The sequence below is a fragment of the Castor canadensis genome, chromosome 15, assembly GCF_047511655.1.
Source record: "Castor canadensis chromosome 15, mCasCan1.hap1v2, whole genome shotgun sequence".
NCBI classification, from domain to species: domain Eukaryota; kingdom Metazoa; phylum Chordata; class Mammalia; order Rodentia; family Castoridae; genus Castor; species Castor canadensis.
Genome location: NC_133400.1, coordinates 37,946,424 through 37,960,651, shown reverse-complemented (window position 1 = coordinate 37,960,651; position 14,228 = coordinate 37,946,424). Strand labels below are relative to the sequence as shown.

At 41.3% G+C, this 14,228-nt stretch overlaps 1 pseudogene; it reads left to right on the top strand.

Annotated features, from left to right (window-relative positions):
* Positions 1 to 12,659: 12,659 nt before the first annotated feature.
* Positions 12,660 to 14,228, top strand: LOC109674765 (ras GTPase-activating protein-binding protein 1-like; annotated as a pseudogene).

The following is a 14,228-nucleotide window of genomic DNA, read 5'->3' as shown; positions in this document are numbered from 1 at the left end:
GTGGCCGCGGCTGTGTCAGCATTAGTGGGGCCCCTGCCTGAAGCCAAGGCCCCTGGCATGAGCAGTATCTCCCGGCGCAGTCCCATGTGCCTCCTGATATTATTTCTTCTACTTGTTCTAGTCTATTGGTGATGCTTTTCACTTTTTTTGGATTTATTGGGTTTTTCATTTCCTTCATGTTTTTTTCAGAATCTCAGGATCCTTACTGAGTTTCTCATCCATGTCGCTTTCTCTTCCAGATCTTGAATTGACTTGCTTACTTCATTCAGCTGTTTGAAACCTCTTTGAGGTCATTGATCTTTTTAACAATAGACTTTTGAATTCTTTGTCTAGCATGTCAGTCATTTTGGTAGTTTTGGAATCTCTTATTGTTATGAGCTTTTTTTTCGGAATCATATTGCATTGCATTTTCATGTTTCTTATGTTTCTAAGTTGTGATTTGTTCATCTGTTAAGCCGGATGGCTCTTCCAACTTTATTTGGTTGACATCTTAGTGAGTCTTCTCTTGAGAGCTCAGTCTCCAGTACCATTCAAAGAGGAGAAAACAAAACACTATAAGAGCAACAACTGTGTCAAGCTGGTAAAGTCTGAGGGCTGGATGCTAGGCTACTTATGGGTCAGTCATCAGTGTCAGAGCTGCATTCACATTAGAAGCTTCCCTTTGTGTACCTGGAGCTGCTGCTGGCCTCAAGGAGCTTTGCAGCCTATGAGTTAGGCAGCTTCCCTTTTGCTCCAGATTCCCCAGTTTGTGCACCCAGGAGTGACAATGTCCAAGCCCAAGGGCTTCCCTCAAGTGTGTACAAGAGTGTGGGGCAAACAGAGCCTGAAATCTGCATTGGAGGTAGAGAACCAGGGAAACCTGACACTCAAAGGTTTAAGATCCCACCAGTAAATCACCCTGTGGGAGAAAGGAAGGTGGGGAAATAGTGGATTTTACTGAACTTGGGCTCAGTAGGGAGGCAGGTCTGAAAGGCAAGCAAACCTCAGGCCAATGGACTTAGGCTTGGATCTCTTATTCTGTGGTAATACAAATGATTACCAGGGGCTCACTCCTTGACTCTCCCTCTGAGGGAAGAGTCACCACATACTTCACTGCTCAAGCTCCCTGCTTCCCAGAATTCTCTGCTTGCTGATCTCAGAGCTTTCAGGTCCCACCTAGCAGAAAATCATCCTGTGTGAGGAAGCTGGGGAAAGACTGATCAGCTTGACCTAGGCTCAGAGCTCTTGATCCTACCTAGTAACAACCACACTCAGCAGCTAAACAGCTCCTGGGCAGTCCTTTCATAACAGGCTCTAGCTTGGATCCATCTCTGTGGGACACACAGGTGGTAGGACTCATTCCTTATCTCTGAAGGTGGACCCAATCAGCCGTCATGCCCTTCATAGCCTGAGGTCTCTGATGCCCAGACTTTTCAGTGGGTCTGAGTCCCACTGTCTCCTTCTCCAATCTTTCCCCCACTGGCTCTTTCTTACCCAAGCACTGTGTGTGTATGGTTGTGATTGGGTGTTCTCAGACTTGACAACTTGTGATTACTTCCTTGTTTTCAGGTCCCTAGAATAGCTCAACTCAGACAATAGGACACCTCTCAAGTGGCACTCAGCTATAGCTCAAGATATGAGAAGAAACAAAATGGATTTCTTCCTCTGTTACTCACTCAACAGGGGTCACTCACTGTTGCACAAAATCCCCACACTGGATTTAAGACTTGCAAGAACTGTTAGCTTGTTCTGTGGCTAGGACTGATAGTCTGTCACTTGGGCTGCCTATCTTACTTTGTGGCTATAATTTGGTTCCCCCTTACCCCCACCCCCTGGGAGCCAAGTTTGGTACTATGGGCTCTTTCCTACTTGTCTCTCAGTGGCCTGCTTTTCCACAGATTTTCAGCTATCCTGTAGATTATTTTGTGATTTCTGGTGTTCTATCTCTTTATTTCTTTGAAATAAACTCTGTTCTTTATTAGCTTGACTCTTCTCATTCAGAGTCACATGGAGGAAGCTTCTATTCTGCATCTTACCCCAGAAGTTGCATATGTTGTTTTCTTGCACTTAATTGTACTGCACTTCTCAGATAGCTTTAGTTTTGTTTAAGAAATTGAAGATTTACAGCAACCCTGTTGAATAAGCATGTGACTGCCACATTTTGGTAATTCTTGCACTGTTTCAAACTTTTCAGTATTATATGTGTTGGGGTGACCTGTGATCAGTGATGCTATTATTGTGATTGTTTTAGTAAATTTAATGTGTGTGTTCTTACTGGTCCATCTACTCAGTATTCCCCCCAGTGTCCTTTGGCTGCACAATTCCTTTGGACACAATACTAATATTTGGACAATTACTAATCCATAATGGCTTCTAAGTGTTCAAGTGAAAGGTAGAGCCACACACTTCCACATTAAATCAAAAGCTGTAACTGATTAAGCTTAGACAGGAAACCACATTGAAAGCCAGGCTTCTTGAATCAGGAAGCAAGTTGTAAATGCAAAGGAAATGTCTTGAAGGAAGCTGAAAGTGCTACTCCCCTCTCCACAGCCCTCTGCCAGCCCCCCAACCCCCCTCCCCATGCCAAACACACAAAAGAAAGCAAAACACTCTTACTACTGATATGGAGAAAGTGATAGAAGATCAAACCACCCACAGCATTCCCTTCAAACCAAAGCCTAATCCAGAGCAATGTTTAATTCTCTTCAATTCCAGAAAGGCTGAGAGGTGAGGAAGCTGCAGAAGAAAAGTCTGAAGCTGGCTGAGATGGATTGATGAAGAAAGGAGCCACCTCCAAAACAAAAGAGAAGGTGAAGCAGCAAGTAAGAGTAAAAGCTGAAGTAGCTGCTTGAGAGGATCCAGCTAGCATCATTAAGCTCATTTTCAATGGAGATTAGAAAGCCTTATACTGGAAGATGCTACCTATGACTTTTGCAGCTGGAAAGAAATCTATGCTTGGCCTCAAAGGTTCAAATGACTGGTTGACTCATGTTAGAGGCCAATGGGGCTGGTGACTAAGTTCAACCCAATGTCATTTACCATTCTGAAAAATTCTAGGTCCCTAAAGAAATACACTAACTCTGCCTGTGCTCTATAAATGAACAACAAAACCTAGATGAAAGCACATCTGTTTACAACATGATTTACTGAATATTTTGAGCCCACTGTTGAGACCCACTTAGAAGATTCTTCCAAAATATTATTGCTGATTGACAATGCACCTTGTAACCCAAGAGATCTGATGGAAATGTGCAGGATTAATTTTTTTTTCATGCTAAGATGTATTTCTAACACCCATTATGCAGCCCATAAGTCAAAGAACAATTGTAATTTTCAAGTGTTAAGAAATTTTGTAAGAGGCTGGGTCTGGTGGGGCATGCCTGTAATCTTAGCTACTCAGGAGTTGGAAATCAGGAAGCCCACAGTTCTAGGCCAGCTTAGGCAAAAAACTCCGTGAAATTTCATTTGAACAAACAAGGTAGGTGTGGTAGTACACACCTGTAATTCCAGAAGTACAGGGGGCACAGATAGGAAGATCATGGTTCAAGACAATAACTAAAATAACTACTGCAAAAAAGGGCTGGGTGTGTGGCTCAAGTGGAAGAGTGAATACCTAGAAAGCATAAGGCCATAAGTTCAAACTCCAGTACCAGCAAAAAGGAAAAAAGTTTTAAGAGTATTGCCATACATGATGATTTCTATGATGGATCTGGACAAAATAAACTGAAAAATTCTGGAAAGGATTCACCACTCTAGATACTACTAGTTGCTAGATATTACTCTAATTGCTTCTCAGCCTTTTGGCTAAGATGAAGTGAAGATGATGATGATTTGTGCTACTGGGGTTTGAACTCAGGCCTTGCACTTGCTATGCAGGTGCTCAACCACTTGAGCCCTACTCCCAGACCTATTTGCTTTGATTATTTTTCAGTAGCATCTTGTGATTATCCTCCTACTAATACTTCCCATGTAAACAGGATGACAATTGTTGAGATGGGGTCTCACTAACTTTGCCCAGGCTGGTTTTGAAGCATGATCCTCCTGATCTCCCCAGTACCTGAGATTACAGGCATGAGCCACTGTACTTGGTTTTCTGAGATAGGATCTCATTATGTGGTCCAGGCTAGCCTTGCACTAGTCATCCTCCTGCCTCACCCTCCTGAGGACATCTGGCACCACATTGAGCAAGAACAGTCTTGATCCATGGGAGGTCAAAATATCACCATCAATAGTCCTTTGGAAGAAAATGACTCCAACTTTCATGACTGACTTTGAGGGGAGGAAATAACTGCAATCTTGCAATAAAAACTTTAATGGATAAGAAGTTGCTTTTTATGGATGAACAAAGAAAGTAGTTTACTGAAATGGACTCTAGTCAAAGGAAGAATCAATCAGAACAGCAAACTCTGTTATCTTATTCTTAAGAAACTTGTCAGAGCCACCCCACCTGCAGCAACCACCACCCTGTCCAGTCAGTAGCTGCCAATATCAAGGCAAGACCATCCCTTGACAAAGACTAGGACTTGCTGGAGGCTCATAAGATCATTAACAACTTTTAGCAATCAAAGTGTATCTGTAAACACAATGCTATTGCACACTTAGACTAAAATATAGTATAAAATAATTTTACACACAGTGGGAAACAAAAATTGAATGATTTACTTTATTTCAATATTAATTTTACTACTCTTCCAAGGAATGCCTGTGGTTTTCAACAAGAAAACACAATGGAGAAAGGATAGTTTCTTCAATAAATGGTGTCAGGAAAACTGGATGTCCACATTGAAAGAATCAAACTGGCCCATATTTTACATTATACATAAAAATCAACTCAAAGTGAATCAATTCTGTAAATGTAAGACTTACGTTTTTTGAAAACATAAAACTACTAGAACAGAACCAGTATCAAGCTCCGTGGTATTTGGCTTTGGAATGATTTTTTGGATATCACAGGCAACAAAACTAGAAATACGTAAGTGAACTACATCAAATTAATAAGCTTCTGCACTGCAAAGACAAGAAAAAAAAAGGTAACCCACAGAATGGGAGTAATATTTGCAAGACAAACATGTAAGAGGTTAATATCCAAAATATATAGGAAACTCAAATAACTCAATACTAAGAAAACAAATAACCTCATCAAAAATGGACAATGGACCAAAAATAGACATTACTCTAAAGACATCCAAATGGCCGACATGTGCATGAAGATGTGCTTGACATCACTAATCAACATAATCACAATGAGACACCACCTCATACCTGTTAGGATGGCTATTAAAAAACAAAAAACAAACCAAAAAAACCCAAAACAGAACTAGCTGCAGTGGTTCACCTCTGTAATCCTAGTCAATTGGGAGGCAAAGATCAAGACAATGATGGTTTGAAGCCAGTCCAGACAAAAGTTAGACCCCATCTAATCAATAAGTGGGACATGATGGGACACCTGTAATCCCTGCTGCACAGGAGATGTAGGTAGGACTGCAGCCTGAGGCCTGTCTGGGACAAAATGAGAGACCATATCTGAAAAATAAACTAAAAAGTGAATAGGGTTGGAGGTACAGCTCAAGTGGTAGACCTTTCACCTAGCAAGCTTAAGGCCCTGATCTCCAAACCACAGTACTGCCAAAAGAAAAATTTAATTTGAAACCCTCCCCTACCGAAAACCAAAGATAGTGTTGCTAAGGATGTGATGAAATGGGAACCCTTGTATGCTATGCTGGGAATGTAAACTAGCACAGCCATTTTGGATAACAATACAAAGGGTCCTCAAAAAATGAAAATCAGAACTATTACAGGATCCAGCTGTAATAGTTCTGGGTGTACACCCAACAAAAATGAAATCAGCAGAATGAAGAGAAGCCTGCACTCCCACGTTGACTATAGTCTTGTTCATAATAACCAAGATATGGAATCAACCTAAGTGTTCAACCAAATAAAGAAAATGTGATACACACACACACACAATGGGATACTATTTAACATTTAAAAAGAAGGAAATTACATAATTTGCAATAACATGGATAAACTTTGAGAATATTAAGTGAAATAAAACAGGGTCAGCAGGGGAGGCATGGTAGCAGGTGTTGGGGAGATTGATGTTGGTCAAAGGATACAGAATTTCAGTTATGCAAGAAGAATAAATTTAAGAAATCTATATATCATGGTGACTGTGGTAACAATGCATTACAGACTTATCAAATTGCTAAAAGAATACATTTTAGGTGTTCTATTGATTAAAAAATTAAGTAAATGTGGTAATGCATATGTTCCTTATTTGACTTTGGTCATTCTACAATGTACACATACATAAAAACATCAGGTTGAACACCACAAATGCATCCAATGCTTATGTCAATAGAAATTATTACTTAAAATAAATGAGCAGTGCCTCTGGGATCTGTGATACAATATCAAAAAGTCTTAACATTTTGTATCGCTGGATTCTCAAAAGGAGAAGACAAAGTGGTACAGAAAAAAAACAATACAAAAACACTTGAATGGTTGACAACTTTACATATTTGGTGAAAGATATGAACTTACACATTTAATAACAACGTCAACAATCCCCAAACATGATAAATTCTGCAAAATCTATATACAGACAAATCATAATCAAACCAATGAAAACAAAAGATAAAACCTCGTGAGAACAGGCATAGAAAAATAACATATTTCATTTAAGGAAAAGTTATTATCATTTTTTCTTTTTTGGTGGCATTGGGGCTTGAACTCAGAGCCTTACACTTGTTAGGCAGGTGCTTTGCCACGTGAGCCACTCCACCAGCCCAGGAAAAGTTATCTGAATGGCTACACATTTGTCATCAAACTCATGGAGGTTAGAAGGACATCTTAATATGCTGAGACAAAAGAACTGTCAAGACAGAATTTTAATCCAAGAAAATTTTTTTCTTTCATGAAATAAGCACATTCTAAGAGGAGGAAAATTGAAAAACTTAACTGTCAGCAGACCAGCACTAAAAGAAATTCTAAAAGAAGTTTTCAGGTGGAAAGAACATGATACAATTGTAAACTTGGAACATCAGGAATTAAGGAAACATGAATAGAAATGATAAGCACCTGGGTAAATAAGTTTAGGACTTAGATGGGAACAGGGGCATTTGCTCCTCTAATCCAAGCACTCAGGAGTTGGAAGCAGGAGGATATTGAGTTTGAGATTAAAAAGAAATTAAAAAAAAAAAAGAAATCCAAAACCAGTTGGGTACCAGTGGCTCATGCCTATAATCCTAGCTACCTGGGAGGCTGAGATTAGGAGGATGGTGGTTTGAAGTCAGCTTGGGCAAACAGTTCTTGGAGACTCCATCTCCAAAATAATCACAGCAAAATGTGGCTCAAGTGGTAGATCATCTTTTTTTGCAGGCGTGAAGCCCTGAGTTCAAACCTCAGTCCTACAAAACAAAACAAAACCCTGACTCCCCCGCCAAAAAAAACCAACTACAATAGTATTGAGTAGCTATTGTAATATTGATGAGTTTCATTATTTCAAAGACAACTATGACACAAAGGGGAGAGGTCAAAATGATGTGAATGGTGTAAAGATTTCTATGTTCCACTTAAACTAGTAAAAAAAAAACCACACACACTGTTTAAAGTGAACTATAAATCTTAGCATGTATATGGTAATCCTCAGAGCAAACAATAAAAAACTATATACAGGAAACACAGTTAAAAACCTCAATAGGTAAGTTAAAATAGTAAGAAGTGTTCAAAAAAATTCAGAAGAAGGGCAGAAGAGGAAAAACAGAAGAACATGAGACAACCTAAACAGGGCATGTCATCTGCTTAACTGAAGTGACAAAGGACAAATTTTAAATTTGTTGAAAGGTGGCCTGTCTTCAACAGAAGTTGGCCACCATTCTGGGAAAATGAATCAAGCATTCACAGTACGGCACTGAACTCTGCAGCCTGAGCACCACAGCTTTACCTCCACAGGAACTCCTTGGGTCCCTGTACCATGGATATGTATTGCATAATCCTAGGACTCAGGAGGATGAGACAGAGGACTGCAAGTTTCAATCTCAAAACCAAAATATAAATTGGGAGGATTCCAAGATAGCGGCTAGAGGTAGGAAGCAGAAAGCGACCCTCCTATAGTGAAATCTTGGAGAGACACTGGAGACACACTTTGCAGGCATAATCACTGAGAAAAGGCATAACTTTGACCCCTCCACATCTCCAGCCAGTGCAGAGAATCTCCACTTCACGTTAAATGGAGAAACAATGAGGGCCCCCGGGGCCGCCAGTGGCCAGCGCCCATACGGCTTGGGAAGACGCAGACCAGGTGAGCTTTGCGGTACTGCGGTAGCCCCACAGACAAGCCTGGGCCAGAGCAGCATAGCCCCATGGACAGACTGACCTCCACCCAGGAAAAAAAGAGAAACTGAGTAATAAGCAATAAGAACAGTTAAGACACACTGGAAAGAGGGTGGGGTGCCCTGAGCGCTGAAGATTGGGGGAAGGGAATCCTTCCCGGGACTGTAAATAAACAAGCCGGGCGGGCTGGAGAGGCTCTGGTGGGAGCGGGGCGCATGCCCAGCAACCAGGAGCGGGGAAGCTTGTGAGAGGAGGGAAGACCCACTTCCACGTGAACTGTAAACAAACATGGCAGCCCGCCATGTTTGTAAACAAACATGGCAGCACTGCCCAGTAAGCAGAAGCAGGAAAGCTTCTGAAAGTGGCAGTGGGAGGAAAACTTCAGAGGAGAGAGGGAAGACCCACCTCCCACAAGAACTGTAAATAAACACGCAGGCCTGACAACGCGGCGGCAGTGTCACCTTTCCCAGTGCTTGGAAAGGGGAAAGCCTGTAGCAGAGGCTCCTGCACAGAACTCTGAGCAAACAAAGCCTGTGGGACCAGGTGAGTGCTAGCTCACCCCAGAGATCTGCATAAATAACGCCGCCAGCTACAGGCTGAGAGCAGCAGGCAGGCAAGCCACAGTTGCAGATACCACTCTCAGAACTGTCTCCAGATGCTTTTTTTTCTTTTTCTCCCTACCTTTGATGAGAGAACAACCGAATTACACCTGCAAGCCGAAAAACTTACTGAAACTGTATTGCATTTGAACTGGGGACACTTGGTGGGGCTTTTGTGTGTGTGTGTGTGTGTGTGTGTGTGTGTGTGTGTGAGTGTGTAATTTTGTTCTACTTTATGCATCTCCTTTGATGAGACAACTACAGAACATCTGACACACCAACTCCAGGACTGGAGATTGAGATGGACACCCAAATTATTAAGACTGAAACTGCATTGCATATAAACTTGGAAGTTTTTTGGTTTGTTTTTGTTTTTAATTTTCTATTTTCCATTGTATTTTAATTCATTTTTATATATAGATATTACTTTCATTTACTTATTTTTTATTTTTTTTATCTTTGATTTTCAATCCTCTCTCTGTCTCTCTAATGTCTGTTCAGCTTACTGTTGATTAGTACACTAACACTCCCTGTTTATACCTTTGAAACTCTCTTGTCTGATACCTTGTTCTGCTTTCTCCCTCTTGTCTGTATATTTGTTTTCCCCTTTTCTTTAACTTCTTGCTTTCCATCTCAGCTCACCCTTCCATTCTAAATATTACCATTGTTATTATTACAAGCTAGAAAATACTTAATTACACACAGTACAGGGACAGTAACAACACCAAGGACAATGATGGGAAGACAGAAAAAAACAGGGAAACCAGTTTCCCCACAGCAAAAAATTAGTACAGGAACCAGAGGGGAATGAAGAGAACAGAAACTCAGATCCAGACTCCAACAAAATGAACATAAACTATGCCAAAAGACCCAATGAAGCCCACAAGAATAATTTAAAAGAAGACATACTACAGGTACTCAATGAGAATTTTATAGAGATGATACTGGATAGGGTCAACCAAAATGTACAGAAGACACTCAAGAAATTCCAAGACAATAAAAATAGAGAATTTGAAAAAGCAAAAGAAGAAATAAAGGAAACCATAGAAGCACTGTATAAACACCAAAGTGAAAGAGAGAACACGATGAATAAATGGATAAATGAACTCAGGACAAAAATAGAAAACAATAAAGAAGAAAACTGCCAGGATATGGAAAACCTCAGAAAAAAGAACGAAACAGAACTGCAAAACAAAACAGAAGGCCAATCCAGCAGAATAGAACAAACAGAAGACAGAATCTCAGAACTTGAAGATGAAATGGTAATTAAAGGAAAAACCGAAGAACTATTAATTAAACAACTCGAGACCTGTGAAAAGAAAATGCAAGAACTCACTGACTCCATCAAAAGACCAAACTTGAGAATCATGGGCATCGAAGAAGGAGAAGAGGTGCAAGCGAAGGGAATGCGTAATATATTCAACAAAATAATAACTGAAAATTTCCCAAATCTAGAGAAAGATATTCCCATACAAATGCAAGAGGCCTCCAGGACACCAAACAGACCAGATCAAAATAGAACTACTCCACGACATATCATCATTAAAACAACAAGTTCAGAAACTAAGGAAAGAATATTGAAGGCTGTAAGAGAGAAAAAACAAGTAACATACAAAGGTAAACCCATCAAAATCACAGCAGACTTCTCAACAGAAACATTAAAAGCAAGAAGAGCGTGGGGTGAGAACTTCCGGGCACTGAATGAAAATAACTTCAACCTCAGGATACTCTACCCAGCAAAGCTATCATTCAAAATAGATGGAGCAATAAAAGTCTTCCATGATAAGCAGAAACTAAAACAATATGTGACCACAAAGCCACCATTACAAAAGATTCTGCAAGGGATCCTGCACACAGAAAGTGACACCCAACTTAACCATGAAAAGGCAGGCAGCACCAAACCACAGGATAAGAAAAAGCAAGACAGTAGAGAGTAACATCAAGTTAGGTACACACAATCAAACCTTCAAACAACTAAGACAACTAAATGACAGGAATCACCACATACCTATCAGTACTAATGCTTAATGTTAATGGACTTAATTCACCCATCAAAAGACACCATTTGACAAAATGGATTAAAAAACAAGATCCAACAATTTGTTGCTTACAGGAGACTCATCTCACCAACAGAAATAAGCATATGCTTAGGATGAAAGGCTGGAAGAAGATTTACCAAGCCAATGGCCCCCGAAAACAAGCAAGAGTAGCAATACTTATCTCTGACAAAGTAGACTTCAAACCTACATTGATCAAACGAGATAAAGAAGGACATTCCATACTCATAAAAGGGGAAATAGACCAAAAGTAAATAATAATCATCAATCTGTACGGACCTAATGTCAACGCACCCAATTTCATCAAACATACCCTGAAAGACCTAAAAGCATATATAAATGCCAACACAGTGGTTGTGGGAGACTTTAACACTCCATTATCATCAATAGATAGGTCATCCAAACAAAAACTCAATAAAGAAATCCAAGATCTAAAATATGCAATAGAACAAGCGGACCTAGTAGATGTCTACAGAACATTTCATCCAACCTCTACACAATATACATCAGCAACACCACCAACAACAGGTGTTGGCGAGGATGTGGGGAAAAAGGAACCCTCTTACACTGCTGGTGGGAATGTAAACTAGTACAACCACTCTGGAAAAAAATTTGGAGGCTACTTAAAAAGCTAGACATTGATCTACCATTTGATCCAGCAATACCAGTCTTGGGGATATACCCAAAAGACTGTGACACAGGTTACTCCAGAGGCACCTGCACATCCATGTTTATTGCGGCACTTTTCACAATAGCCAACTATGGAAACAGCCAAGATGCCCCACCACTGACGAATGGATTAAGAAAATGTGGTATCTATACACAATGGAATTTTATGCAGCCATGAAGAAGAACGAAATGTTATCATTTGCTGGTAAATGGATGGAATTGGAGAACATCATTCTGAGTGAGGTTGGCCTGGCCCAAAAGACCAAAAATCATATGTTCTCCCTCATATGTGGACATTAGATCAAGGGCAAACACAACAATAGGATTGGACTTTGAGCACATGATAAAAGGAAGAGCACACAAGGGAGGGGTGAGGATAGGTAAGACACCTAAAAAATTAGTTAGCATTTGTTGCCCTTAACGCAGAGAAACTAAAGCAGATACCTTAAAGCAACTGAGGCCAATAGGAAAAGGGGACCAGGAACTAGAGAAAAGGTTAGATCAAAAATAATTAACCTAGAAGGTAACACACATGCACAGGAAATCATTGTGAGTCAACTCCCTGTATAGCTATCCTTATCTCAACCAGCAAAAACCCTTGTTCCTTCCTATTATTGCTTATACTCTGTCTACAACAAAATTAGAAATAAGGGCAAAATAGTTTCTGCTGGGTATTGAAGGGGTAGGGGAGAGAGGTAGGGGGCGGAGAGGGTGGTAAGGGAGGGGGTGTGGGCAGAGGGGAGAAATGATCCCAGCCTTGTATGCACATATGAATAAAAAAAAAACAAAAGAATCTGTGTTTCCACCCAGAAAATGGGCCTGTTTATCACCCAAATTATTACACAGATGGAAGATTAATCTTTAATGATAGAAGGAGCTGTGCAAATAAATGTATTTAAAGAATGGAAAAAAAAGATATCAAAAGGGAAAGGAAAGGTGGTATAGCTCCCTTCCTTCTTAACACAAACATACCCTCTTAGGATCCTCAGATTCCAGCATAGTAAGAGAACCTATGGTGTGGAAGCAGTTGCGTGAGGGATTCTTGCTGCCCTCTGTGCTGTGGAGCAAAGCTTGTTCCTCTCCCGGTCAGCCACACAGGTTGAATTGACCAAAGCAATGGTTATGGAGAAGCCTACTCCCCTGCTGGTCAGGTGGGAATTTGTGAGACAGTATGACACACTGCTGAACCAGACCCCTGACATGCTCCATAGATTTTATGGCAAGAACTCTTCCTATGTCCTTGGGGGACTGGATTCAAATGGAAAGCCAGCAGATGCAGTCTATGGACAGAAAGAAATTCATAGGAAAGTGATGTCACAAAACTTTACCAACTGCCACACCAAGATTCGCCATGTTGATGCGTTCGCCATGTTGATGCACACGTGACTGTCCATGAGTGGTCCAGGTGATGGGACTGCTGTCCAACAACAACCAGGCTCTGCCGAGATTCATGCAAACATTTGTCCTTGCTCCTGAGGGCTCTGTTGCAAATAAATTCTATGTTCATAATGATATCTTCAGATACCAAGATGAGGTCTTTGGTGGCTTTGTTACTGAGCCTCAGGAAGAGTCTAAGGAAGAAGTAGAAGAACCTGAAGAGAGAAGATGCCTGAAGTGGTACCTGATGACTCTGGAACTTTCTATGATCAGACTGTCAGCAATGACTTGGAAGAACACTTAGAGGAGCCTGTTGCTGAGCCAGAGCCTGATCCTGAACCAGAACCACAGCAGGAACATGTATCTGAAATCCAAGAGGAAAAGTGTGAGCAGGTATTAGAAGAAACTGTTCCTGAGGATGCTAAGAGTTCCTCTCCAGCACCTACAGACATCGCTTAGACTGTGCAGGAATACTTGAGGACATTTTCTTGGGCATCTGTGTGACCAGTAAGAACCTTCCTCCCAGTGGAGCCATTCCAGTTACTGGGATACCACCTCACGTTGTTAAAGTGCCAGCTTCACAGCCCGGTCCAGAGTCTAAACCTGAATCTCAGATTCCACCACAGAGGCCTCAGAGGGACCAAAGAATTCGAGAACAATGAATAAATATTTCTCCGCAGAGAGGATCCAGGCCAATCCACAAGTCTGGTGAGCAAGGTGATGTTGAACCCAGAAGAACTGTGAGACACCGTGACAGTCACCAATTCTTCATTGGCAGCTTCCCTCGTGAGGTGGACAAATCAGAACTTAAGGATTTCTTCCAAAGTTATGGGAACGTGGTGGAGCTGCACATCAACAGCGGCGGGAAATTACCCAATTTCAGCTTTGTCATGTGTGATGATTCTGAGCCTGTTCAGAAGGTTCTCAGCAACAGGCCCATCATGTTCAGAGGTGAAGTTCGTCTAAATGAGGAAGAGAAGAAGACCTCCAAGATAACAGTCTATGGGGACCTGGAGGCCCTCGAGGTGGGCTGAGCGGCCCTCCCTGTGGAGGCATGGTGCAGAAACCAGGATTTGGAAGAGAAGAAGACCTCCAAGATAACAGTCTATGGGGACCTGGAGGCCCTCGAGGTGGGCTGAGCGGCCCTCCCTGTGGAGGCATGGTGCAGAAACCAGGATTTGGAATGAGAAGGGGGATTGCTCCAAGGCAGTGA